The 13815-nt window shown below is 34.5% G+C and overlaps 1 pseudogene; it reads left to right on the forward strand.

Moving 5' to 3' along the window:
* The first annotated feature begins 5459 nt into the window (after positions 1–5459).
* On the forward strand, positions 5460–11296 carry LOC112404661 (eukaryotic translation initiation factor 1A, X-chromosomal-like; annotated as a pseudogene).
* The last annotated feature ends 2519 nt before the right edge of the window (positions 11297–13815 follow it).

The raw sequence follows: 13815 nt of genomic DNA on the forward strand, positions 1-13815 counted from the left end.
CAGTTACATTTCTATACACTAACAACAGACTGTCTGAAAAGCAAGAAAACAATCACAGTTATGATAGCATCAATAATAATAAAATTCTTACATATAAACTTAACCAAGAAAGATTTGTATACTAAAAGTCATAAAACACTGATGAAAAAATTATAGAAGACACAAATAAATGGAAAGATAACTTGTGTTCATGGACTGGAAGACTTAATATTGTTAAAATGCCCATACTACCCAAAGCTACCTATAGATTCAATGCAATTCCTACCAAAACCCCAATAGCAGTTTTGCAGTAACAGAAAAAGTACTCCTAAATTATTGTGGAACCACAAACAGACCCTGACTAGCCAAAGCTATTTTGAGCAAGAAGAGCAAAACCAGAGGCATTTCATGTCCTGATTTCAAAATATACTATAAAACTACAGTAACCAAAAGAGTGTGGTACCAGCATAAAAAAAGACATAGACAAATATGACAGAAAAGAGATGCCAGAAATAAACCCAGGCATACATGGTCCACTGATCTTTGACAAGGGTGCCAAGAACACAAAATGAGGAAAGAATAGTCTCTTCATAAATGGTGTTGGAAAACTGGGTATTAACATACAAAAGAATGAAATTGGACCCTTATCTTAGGCCATATATAAAAATCAACTCAAAATGGATTAAAGATTTAATTGTTAAGATTTGAAACTATAAAACTCCTAGAAGAAAGCATAAGTAAAAAGCTTTGTGATATTGACCTTAGCAGTGATTTCTTGGATATGACATGAAAAGCACAGGCAACAAAGGCAAAAACAGAAAAGTGAGACTATATCCAACTAAAAAGCTTCTGTACAGGAAAGGAAACAACAAAATGAAAGGGCAACCGCGGAATGGGAGAAAATATTTGCAAACCATATATTTGATAAAAGCTTATTACATAAAATACATAAGAAAATCTAAAGTAGGTCTGTTTTTCCTCAAAAGGATTATGTTTTCTCAAATTCCACATTACATTTGCATAGTAGTTTATATCATACCCAAAATGGAGAACTAACCAGAGTGTTCTGGAGGAATACACTTATCATAGCTTGTTTACATCTATATTTCCTTTTTCTTAGCCTACAATTTGTATATACAAGTACTGCCTATTGTAATCTACTTTATTGTTTATTTCTATAATTGTACTTCATATTTTGGTAACAGTCCTTTAATATATACTTGCTTTATCTCTATTAAAATATTTTTTCATATAGGCACAACAACTGAAATTAGATGAAAAAAGATATCTTATGGGCTATGGAATCCAAAAATGCCTAAATCCTGCCTTTGACTATCCATACATACCCACTCTTACAAGGCCCTTGATAAAATATATGTACAGAGGAGACAAGTGGGAAAAAATAATTCTTATTGGTAGTTGTGGCTTCATGCCAAATTCCACAGGGATAGCCTGTGCCTACATCTAACTAAAGTTTAACTGACTTATAAATAAAGTATGCCACAGAACCCAAACTATATTTCAGTTCTTATAGCACTTATTTTAAGAAAAAGCAGAACACATCCACTGTTCAGAAGAGTCAGATGATATAATATGATTAATGTAGTACCTAAGGCAAAACTTGATTCCCCATCCCATTTTTTAAAAATTTCTTTTTGTTTGTGGAACAGAATAAAAAGATTATTTCTAAGGAAGTATGTTTGTCTCATGTAAGAACCTAAAGAAGATGTGCAAAAATAACTATAAATTCAAAAAAAATGGTTCTGGAGCAGCCTCTTACCAAAGAATAAAGTTGTGTACCAATGCCATAGCATGTACAAAACTTAATTTAAAATGGATTATACACTTAAATGTAAGAGCTAAAATTATAAAACTCATAGAAGAAAACACTAGACTGAATCTCAATTATCTTGAGTCAGGCAACAGTTTCTTAGACATGACACCAAAAGCTTAAGCAACAAAAGAAAAAAATAGGTAAATTGGGCTTTATCAAAATTAAAAATCATTCATGCTTCAAAAGACAGCATCAGAAAAGTAAAAAAACAATCCAGGTAATTAGGGTTTTCAGCTCCACATGTAAGGAGCTTCTGCTGTCACTCCATCCTACCAATAAGTAAAATGCTGAACAGACTAAAAAATCGACAACTCTCCTTGGATCTGTAAGAGAGAGTGGAACACAGGAAAACTGATGTCCCAAATATTGGAGAGACAGACAGATGAATAAAAGGAGTCTCAGCTTACGGGAGGAGCAGAGACACAGAAGCAGAAACATCAGGGAACCAGCAACGCAGGAGTAAGGAACCATAAAATGATTCACTTCATTATAAAGCAGAAACTAACACACTATTGTAAAGCAATTATACTCCAATAAATATGTTTACAAAAATAAATGTAATTGTTGAATTGCTGGAGTCTCAGTGTTAACAAGTCTGAGAGTTAAAATTACCAGGGGAACCTACTCATAGATGGCCCCCATGAGATTGTAAAACTTACCATCAGGAAACTGATCAAGTTTCCATAGTATATATCAGAAAAACAAAACAACAACAAACTCCTGGTTCAGGCAGGGAAAGGGAAAAAGGAGCCATTTTAAATACCCCAGAGCACTCTGTTCTTAACAGTTCTTCCCTCAGGGAAAACAAGTTAACCAATGCCTAACTTGTTGGGGTATCATTAGAGCTTCACTCTACTGAGGAAGGGAAACACCCAGCTCAAACCTACTCTACCAACCTATCCCACCCGAGGAGGGAAGAAAAAAAATACTGAAAAACTCTTTTGAAGTTCACAGTCCACAGGCATAGGTTCACTAAAAGACTGAAGCCTAATATTAGGTCTATAGATTGGTTTCCCTCCCTTTACATCTCACCACCACATTTCTAAAGGCCTAGTTACAGCAGCTCTTTTTACCCAGTACACCATGTCTGGCTATCAAGACAAAAGTTAAAAGGCACACCGAAGTGCAAAAACCTCAATTTTAATAGAGAGAGCAAGTATCAGAACCGGACATAGCAGGAATGTTGGAATTATAAGACCAGAAATTTAAAACAACTGTGATTAATATGCTAAGTGTTCTGATGGATAAATTAGACAGCATGCAAAAACAGATGGGCAATAAAAGCAGAGAGATGGAAATCCTAAGAACCAGAAAGAAATGCTAAAGATTAAAAAAATACTGAAATAGAAATGAAGATTCTTGATGGGCTTTTTTAGTAGACTGAGTGCAGCTGAGAAAAGAATCTTTGAGCTAGAGATATATCAATAGAATCACTGGAAAGCAAAGAAAACAAAGATTAAAAAAAAAAGAAAAACAGGACAGCATATCCAAGGGTCTCTGCAAAAGGTGCAACATATGCATAATGATAAGACCAGAAAGGGAAGAAAGAAGGAAAGAAATGGAAGAAATATTTGAAATAATGACTGAGAATTTACCCTAAATCAATGTCAGACCCCAAATCACAGACTCAAGAAACACAGAATACCAAGCAGGATAAATGCAAATAAATAAATAATCTACACCAAAGCATATTATTTCAAACTACAGAAAATCAAAGATATAGTCCTGAGAGAAGCCAGAGGAATAAAACACCTTACATATAAAGGAACAAGATAAGAATTACATCTAATGTCTCCTCAGAAACCATGCAGGCAGGAAGAAAGTAGAGTGAAATATTTAAACTGTTCAGAGAAAAATACTTCACCAAACTGGAATTGTGTACGTTACAAAATTTTGCATCAAATGTAAAGGAGAAATATTTTCTTACAAATAAACACTGAGGGAATTTGTTGCCAGCAGACCTGACTTACAAGTAACATAAAAAGAAGTTCTTTCAGAACAATGTAGAAGAAATGGATATATCCCTAGACATATACAGTTTACCAAGACTGAATCATGAAGAAATAAAAAATCTGAATAGGCAAATAATGAGTAAGGATCACTAATCAAAAACCCCCCTACAGAATACTACTGTACAATAGGACCCTAAAAGAATCATATACCATAATCAAGTGGGATTAATCACTGGAATTTACAAATGTTCAAAATGCATAATCAATATGATATATCACATTAAAAGAATGAAAGATAAAAATCATATTATTATCTCAATGGATGCAGAAAAAGCATTTGACAATACTCTTTCATGAAAAAATTCTCAATAAATTGAGTACAGAAGGACTGTACCTCAATATAATACAGGCCATTTATAACAAGCCCACTGTCAACATTATACTCAATGGTAAAAAGCTGAAAACTGTTCTCCTAAGATCAGGGACAAGGGTGTGCCCACTCTCACTAATCCTATTTAACAGTACTGGCAGCCCTAGCCAGAGCAACAAGTCAAAATAAATAATAAGTAAGTAAAAAATAAATAGATATATTAGTAAATAAATGGCACCAAAATTGGAATGGAAGAAGTAAAATTGTCTCTTTTTGCAGATAATAAGATTTTGTATATAAAATATCCTAAAGATTCCACCAAAAATTTAAACCTATTAAACACATTGAGTAAAATTGCAGAAATAAAAATCAACATACAAAAAATCTGTTGCACTGGGGGCAGAGATCAAGATGACAGAATAGAAGGACATGGAGCTCACTTCCCTCAGCAAACACATCAAAAATACTTCTACATGTGAAAATAATTCTCACAGAAAACTAACTGAAAGCTGGCAAAAGATATCTTATACAACCAAAGAAAGATCCCCACCTAAGGAATTGAGGTGGGACCTGCACCCCTGGGAGGGAGCTGTGAAAGAGGAAAGATTCCCTCACCCTGGGAACCCCCTTTGCTGACCAGGAGGTCCACCAAGGCAGAGAGGGAGCTGAAGTGGCCTGGATTTTGCTCGAGAGAAATGTACAGGTGCTGGCTTGCTAACAATCAGGGCAGAGACTGGTACCGAGAGCTACCATACCACCACATTTCCCAGCCCATAACATGAGCCTGCTAGTTCCTGCAGTGGCCAGGTGCTGAAACTTGGGTTTCAGCACACAGACTCTGGGAGAGGACACAGTTTAGCTGCTCAGCGACAGCCCAAAGGACCTGGAGTGTGGTCTGGGCCACCACTGTTAAAGTGTGCAAGATGGGGCACAGGTCCACCATAGAAGACCCATCATCAGTGCACACAGGGTGGGGTGTGGGTCTGCCATAACATCCCCGGCTGTCAGCATGCTCATGGCAGGGTGCAGCTCTAGCAGGCGCAGGCTTTGTGACCATGCACAGGCTGGAGGCAGGGCTGACATCAGAGCCAATTATCAGCTCTTCCTCAGTAGGGACAGGTCCAGCAGCCTGTCTAGCATCAGCAGACTGTTGGCACACACAGCAGGTGGTGAGCAGCATCACAGACTCGCATTCCTGGTGGACAGCCCTGGGGAGGAATACAAAGCAGCTCCTTTCCCAGTGTAAATGCTCCAGTTCTGCCTACCTCACAACTGGGGAGCAGAACCTACCCTGCAAAAAGGCTGTGACAGCCAAAGAGCAAAGATGAGGACCTGCCCAACATCCAGTGCAGGCTATGGTCACCATAACACCAAACACACCCCCAATCAAGGGGACAATCAGTGGCCAGCATACTCTGAGGAAAGTCATGGCAAGCATCTGTACCAAAAACATCTCTCACACCAAAAATAATGGACTCACACAGTCAACACAGGGATGCTCCCACATAAAAACAGCCCTACAAGACTATAGTAGATAACTTTCTCCTACATTCATAGAGACAGAGAAATGTAAGCAAAATGAAGAAGAGGAAATACTCTCAATTTAAAGAACAAGAGAAATCCCCCAAAAGAATAATGAAACAGACCTCTCCAATCTACCAGAGTCAGAGTTCAAAAAGGAGGTAATAGGGCTTCCCTGGTGGCGCAGTGGTTGAGAGTCCGCCTGCCGATGCAGGGGACATGGGTTCATGCCCCAGTCTGGGAAGATCCCACATGCCGTGGAGCAGCTGGGCCAGTGAGCCAAGGCCACTGAGCCTGCACGTCTGGAGCCTGTGCTCCGCAATGGGAGAGGCCACAACAGTGAGAGGCCTGTATACCGCAAAAAAAAAAAGAAAAAAGAAAAGGAGGTAATAAAAATGCTAAAGGAATTAAGAAAGATTATCAATAGAAATACAGATCACTCTAAGAGGAAACTATAAAGAGGAACCAATCAAAATTAGACAACTCAATTGCTGAGATAAAAACCAACCAGCTAAAGGAAATGAATAGCAGACTAAATAATGCAGAACAGCAAGTAAGTGATCTGGAAGATAGAATAATGGAAGTCACCCAATCAGAACATCAGACAGAAAGACAAATGAAAAAAAAAAAATGAAAGCAACATGAGATCTATGGAATAATATAAAGCATGCCAACCTATGCATAATAGGTGTTTCAGAAGGAGAAGAAAAAGAGAATTGAAAATGTATTTGAAGAAATTATGGTTGAAAACTTCCCAAACCTAAAGAAGGACAGATACCCAGTTATAGAAAGCACAGAGGGCCCCAAACAAGATGAACCCAAACAGACCCACACCAAGACATAGCATAATTAAAATGGCAAAAGTTAAACAGAGCATTCTAAAGACAGCAAGAGAAAAAACAAAGAGTCAGTTATGAGGGAACCCTCATAAGGCAATCAGCTGATTTCTCTACAAGAACTTTGTAGGTCATAAGGGAGTGGCATGATATAGTCAAAGTCCTGAAAGGGAAAAACCTACAAACCTAGGATATCAACCCAGCAAGGTAATTATTTAGAATGGAAGGAGAAACTAAGAATTTCTCAGAAAAGCAAAAACTAAAAGAATACAGCAATACTAAACCTAACCTGAAAGAAATATTGAAAGTTATTCTCTAAATAGAAAAAAGGAATCAATAGGAAAGGGAGAAAACACAATAGGAAAGGTAAATATATTAAAGGATTGAGGATCACTTAAGCCAGTACAGAGATTAAAAAACAACCAAAAACATTTCTAAAGGCAATTATAACTACAATGAATAGCAAAAGGATAAAAATAAAGATGTAAAATAGGACATCAAAAATCACAAAATGTAGCGGAGGAGAGTTTAAAAAAAGTAGATCTTTTAGAATATGTTTGAACTTATATGACTATTGGTCTAAAGCAAGTAGGTATAGTTATGGGTTAACATACTTGAAAACCAGAGTAACTACAAATCAAAAACATAGAGTAAGAATCACAAAAACCAAAAAGAAAGGAACTGAAGCATACTACAAAAGAAAACCATCAACCTACAAAAAGAAAAACATAAAAGAAGAAAGGAACAAAGAAGAAATACAAAATCAACTGGAAAACAAGGTTTAAAATGGCAATAAATAGTTATCAATAATTACTTTAAATGTCAGTGGACTAAATGCTCTGATCAAAAGACATGGAATGGAAAATTAGATTTAAAAAAAAAACCCAAGAACCTACAATATTCTGCCTACAAGAGACTTACTTTCAGGCGAGATACATAGATTAAAAGTGAGGGGGATGGAAAAAGATATTTCATGCAAATGGAAATGACAAGAAAATGGGGGTAGCAATACTCATATCAGACAAAATAGACTTTAAGACAAAGACCATAAAGACAGAGAAGGACACTATATAATGATAAAAGGAATTTATTTACAAAACAGAAACAGACTCACAGACATAGAAGACAAATGTATGGTTACCAAAGGAGAAAGCAGGATGCAGGGGATGGATAAATTAAGAGTATGGGATTATCAGATACACACTATTATATATAAAATAGAAAAACAACCAGGATTTACTGTATAGCACATGGAACAATATTCAATGTAATAACCTGTAATGGAAAGACTCTGAAAAAAAAAGTAAAAGAATCTGAATCACTTTGCTCTATACGTGAAACTAGTACAATATTGTAAAGCAACTACACTTCAATTTAAGAAAATCAGTTTCATTTTTATATATTAACAACAAATTATCTATAAAAGAACTAAATAATCTCATTAACAATAAATTAAAAAAGAATACTTGGGAATAAATTTAACCAAGGAGGTGAAAGGTCTGTACCTTGAAAACTATAAGACATTGATGAAAGAAATTGAATAAGACAAATAAATGGAAAGATATCCCATGTTATAGATCGTAGAATTAACCTTTTTAAAACCTCATAGACCTACTACCCAAACTCATCTATAGATTTAATACAATCCCTATCAAATTTCCAATGGCATTTTAAACAGAACTGAAAAAACAATCCTAAAATTAGTTTGGAACCACAAAAGACCTTAAATAGCCAAAGCAATCTTTAGAAAGAACAAAGCTGCAGATGTCACACTTCCTGATTTCAAATTACACTTTAAAGCTATGATACTGTCATAAAAACAGACACATAGACCAATGAAACAGAACTGATAGCTCAGAAATAAGATCACACATATATGGTCAACTATTACTTGACAAGGAAACCAAGCATGTTCAAAAGTAAAATGTCTCTTCAACAAATGGTAGTGGAAAAACTGAATATTAACATGTAAAAGAATAAAACTGGACTCCTATCTCACAAAAATTAACTCAAAATAGATTAAAGACATACATAAAACCTGAAACTGTAAACCCTCCAGAAAGAAATCCTATAATTTGTGACAACATGAATGAAACTTGAGGATATTATGTTACGTGAAATAAGTCATACAGAGAAAGACAAATGTTGTGTAATCTCACCCTTATGTGGAATATAAACAACAACAAAAAAAACCCCACATAGAAACAGAGTGGATTGTTGGTTCCCAGGGATGGAGGGAAGTGTGCAAGGTTGGGGAAATAGGTGAAAGTTGTCAAAGGGTACATCTTCCAATTATAAGATGAATAACTTCTGAGGATCTAATGTAAAGCATGATGAGTAGTTTTAACAATATTGTACTGTATACTTAAAAGTTGCTAAGAGAGTAAATCTTAAAATTCTCACCACCAAAAAACAAAAAAGTAGTTCTATGAAGTGATGGATGTGATGGATATGTTAACTAACTTTTGTGGTAATCATGTCTATGTAATAATTTTCTAATCATTATCTATGTATATCAAATCATCATATTGTACATCTTAATCTCATGCAGTGATATATATAAATTATATCTCAGTAAAGCTGGGAAAGAAAAGATCTTTAAAGAGAAGAAAAATAATATAGGTCAGAAATTCAGATCTATATAAAGGAAGGAAGAGTATTGAAAAAGTAGTCAGTGAAGGTAAAGTAAAATCTGCTATTTTTCTTATTCTTGATTTAACAACCAACAGTTTGTTCAAAATAATAATACCAACAATTTATAGATTATGTATGCTTATGTATATATCTTATGTATTTATATATGTTTGTGCATGCTTACAGATAAGTGAAATGAATGACAGCAATTTAAAAAGCACAAAAGGGATGAATTAGAATTATTTTGTTATTAGAAGCTATACTACCTACGAAGTGATGCAGTGTTATTTGGAAGTGGATCTGGATGACCTGTGTATGTATATTGCAAACTCCAGGGCAACCGCTTAAAAAAACAGAAGTATAACAAATAAAAGCTAAGACAGAAAATGGAATCATATAAAATTCTTAACTAAAACCACAAAAGGCAGAAAAAGCATGGAAAACAAAAATAGAAAAAAAGAACAAAGGCAACAAATAGAAAACAGTAAGGAATACAGTAAATAGTAATCAAACTATGTCAATAATCACTTTGTAGTCAATAGGCTAAATATGCCAATTAAACAGACTATCAGAGTGGAGCAGAAAAGCAAGACTCAATTGTATGTTGCCTACAAGAAACTAACTTTAAATACAGACACAGATTAAAAGTAAGTGAATGGAGGAAAACATACCATATAACACTAATCAAAAGCAAGCAGGAGTCGCTATACTAATTTCAGTCTAAGCAGACTTCAAAGCAAGAAAATTTATCAGGATTAAAGAAGAGCATAACATGATGATAAAGGAGTCAATTCTCCAAGAAGACATAACAATTCTTAACATGTATGTGCCAGGCAACAGAGCATCAAACTCAGTAAGGCAAACACTAATAGAACTGAAAGGAGAAACACATGAATTCATTATCATAGTTGGAAACTTCAACACTTTTACAGAAATGAACAGATGCAGCAGGCAAAAAATCAGTAAGGACATAGGTGAACTCAACAACACCATCAATCAACTGAATATTATGGACATCTACAGACTACTTTTTCCAACAACAATAGAATACATATTCTTTCCAAGTTCATGTAGAACATTTACCAAGATAGACTACATTCTGGGCCATAAAGCATACCTTAACAAACTTAAAGAATAGAAATCTTACAATGTCTGCTCTCAGACCACAATGGAATTAAACTAGAAATCAGTAACAGAAAAATAAGTGAAATATCCCCAAATATGTGAAGATTTAACAATACACTTCTAAATAACTTATGGATCAAAGAAGAAATCTCAAGTGAAACTAAAAACTATTTTGAACAAAATGAAAATGAAAACACAACTTGCCAAAGTTTGTGTGATGCAGTGAAAGCAGTACTTACAGGGAAATTTATGGCATTTGATGCATATATTAGAAAAGAAGAAAGATCTAAATTTTTACCTCAGAAAACTGGAAAAATAGCAAACCAAATCCATATAAGCAGAAGAAAAAAAAATGACACAAACAGATCTCAGAAGAACTGGGTTTTGAGACTTTCTAGTGCTTGGTGACCTGGCTATCCCCACCTGCTGTGTCCTAATGTAGTCCCTGGAGCCCATTGGAGAATCCCTGCTGCCTGAATAGGAGTCAGAGATACCTTGAGGCTGCAGTTATTGCCACGTTCAAGAATAAAGATAAAGAAGGTAAAAACTGATGCAGGGGTAAGAATGAGAATGAATCTGAAAAAAGAGAGCTGGTGTTCAAAGAGGATGAACAAGAATATATGCTCAAATAATAAAAATGTTGAGAAATGGATGATTAGAAGTGATGTATTTTGATGGCATAAAGAGGTTATGTCACTTCAGAGGGAAATGGAGCAAAAAATTTGCATAAATACCTCAGACATCATATTGGTTGGTCTACAAGATGACCAATATAACAAAGCTGATATAATTTTAAAATACAATGCAGATGAAGCTAGAAGGCACATGATGAGCATCCTGATCATATTAAATTCTATAAAACCAACTCATTTGATCTTGGAGATATACACATAATCCATTTGATGACATTTGAGATGATAAAGAAAATCTTGATAATATTGAAACTGAACTAACATTTTATGTTCCAATTATTCTGAGGATTGTTTTACAATTTGGATTTTTGGCTATGATCCTGTTAAAGAAGATCAAAATTTTATTAGCCTGAGAGAAACTTGTTAAAGCAGTTTCCAAGCCATTTGAATCTCTTTAAAAGCTGGTAATCCTGAATATATTAAGTAAAATGTTAAACCCACTTTGTTCTTTTGCTGTAGTTGAGCTTATAAGTAAAAGACCCCATTTTCTATTTAAAAGGAGAGAAAAAATGCCTTTTTGACTTTGACAACTTCCAGTAAGTAAATGGATGTTTTGAATAAGCCATTTGCCTTACACTCATCATGGAGTATGATCAAGCCATAGTTTTGATTAGATTGTTGACTGTACGGTGTCTTTCTATATACTCTAGTTACCTAGATATTCCTTTGAGATTTTGACACAATTTAAGAGAGGCAAAGATCTGCATTTGAAGTAAGAAATGATAATTCTGTTTTACATATTTAAGTGGCATGTGGCTATTTTATGCTAATTTCGATACCATGTGTATTCTTTTCATGATCTTATTTTGCCAGTATAAACATACCAACAAGAAAAGCATTCTCAAAACTCAGTTTTTGGAACCCAGATTTTAATAACAATTTTGAATTTGTAAAGTTAGCACTTGCAAAAATTCAACAATAGGTGGCACCCAGTAATCTTAATAGTGGATAAATTGATATATCTTATAATATACTATAATCTTAGTAATCTTATGATATACTATAATCTTAATAGTGGATACATTGATATATTTGGACACTTTTTTTTTTACTTACTGTGCATAGGAATTTCCCAAATGAGAAAAGTATTATATTTTGATCATATGCATGTATGTAGAATTTTTTTAATGAAAATGTTTTTGTCTTATTATAAAGAGAAAAGCTTTACTTTTTAAAAAATTAATTCATTTTATTTTTGGCTGCATTGGGTTTTTGTTGCTGCACATGGGCTTTTTCTAGATGTGGTGAGCAGGGGCTACTCTTTGTTGCGGTGAGCAGGCTTCTCATTGTGGTGGCTTCTCTGGTAGCAGAGCATGGGCTCTAGGTGTGCGAGCTTCAGTAGTTGCAACATGCAGGCTTGGTAGTTGTGGCTCATGAGCTCTAGAGTGCAAGCTCAGCAGTTGTGGCACACGGGCTTAGTTGCTCTGTGGCATGTGGGATCTTCTGGACCAGGGCTCAAACCCGTGTCCCCTGCACTAGCAGGTGGACTCTTAACTACTTAACTACTTAGGGAAGCCCTATGTAGAATTTTTTATAGCACAAAAATATTATGGTAAAAGTCTTATTTTATTTTCAGAAGTCATATACATGTAAGCTAGAAATTAAATGTTTGAATAGCATGTTTGGTACTTTTTAGAAAAAGACAATTTGTACAAGTTATTATAAAATTTTCATGTACATATAACTTAAGTGTTTATAAAGCACCCAAATTATCTGTAAGCTGGGGGAAAAGGAGGGAATAACAACTTAATGAGAAGATTGTCCCCAATTTCTGAATGGAAGAGTTACAACTGATATAATAAAAGCAATGTCATGCTGCAGAGTTAAAAAATTAGAAATAAGAATTAGAGTAGAAATCAGTAAAATTGAAAACAGGAAATTAGTATAGAAAATCTAAAGAAACCAAACACATGTTACTTGAAGAGGTCAATACAATTGATAAGACTGCAGTTAGGTTAACAAAGAAGAAAGAACACAAAAACTAATATTAGAAATGAAAAAGGGACATCACTACATATCCTATAGACATTAAATGGATAATAAAGGAATACTATGAAAAACTCCATGAACACAACTTTGATAACCTAAATGAAATGGACCAATTCCTTCAGGAATACAATTCACCAAAATTCACACAAGAAGAAATAGTCAATCTGAATAGGCCTATATCTACTAAGAAATTGAAATAATGATAAATAATTTTCCAAGACAGAAAGTAGAAGTAGCAGGCCCATAACTGTACACTGGTGAATTCTACCAAATATTTAAGGACGAATTTATATCAGTTCTATACAGTCTTTTTCAGAGGATAGAAGCAGAGGAAATACATACTTCGCAACTCATTCTATGAGGCCAACATTACCTTATTACCAAAACCTGACAAACATGTTAAAAGAAAATTACAGACCAATATCTCTCATGAACACTGACACAAAACTCCTTGAAAAATATTAGCATATTGAATCCAACAATGTATGAAAAGAATTGTAGACCGAGACCAAGTGAGATTTATCTCAGGCATGCAAAGCTGGTTCAACATTCAAAAATCAATTAATGTAATGCAACACATCAACAAGCTGAAACAAACAAAATCACATGATTATATCAATAAATAAAAAAAGGATTAGACAAAATCCACCGCCCACTTATGATAAAAAATCTCAGTAAGCTAATAGATGGAAACTTCCTCAATTTGATAAAGAATATCTACAAAAGTCCTACAACTAACATCATACTTAATGGTGATAAACTTGAAGATTTCTAACTAAGGTCAGGTAGAAGGCAACGATGTCCCTTCTGACCACTCCTTTTCAACATCATACTGGAAGTTCTAGCTATTGTAATAAGATAAGAAAAGGAAATTAAAATTATA

The sequence above is a fragment of the Neophocaena asiaeorientalis genome, unplaced genomic scaffold (genome assembly GCF_003031525.2).
Source record: "Neophocaena asiaeorientalis asiaeorientalis breed wild unplaced genomic scaffold, Neophocaena_asiaeorientalis_V1.1 scaffold383, whole genome shotgun sequence".
Taxonomy (NCBI): domain Eukaryota; kingdom Metazoa; phylum Chordata; class Mammalia; order Artiodactyla; family Phocoenidae; genus Neophocaena; species Neophocaena asiaeorientalis.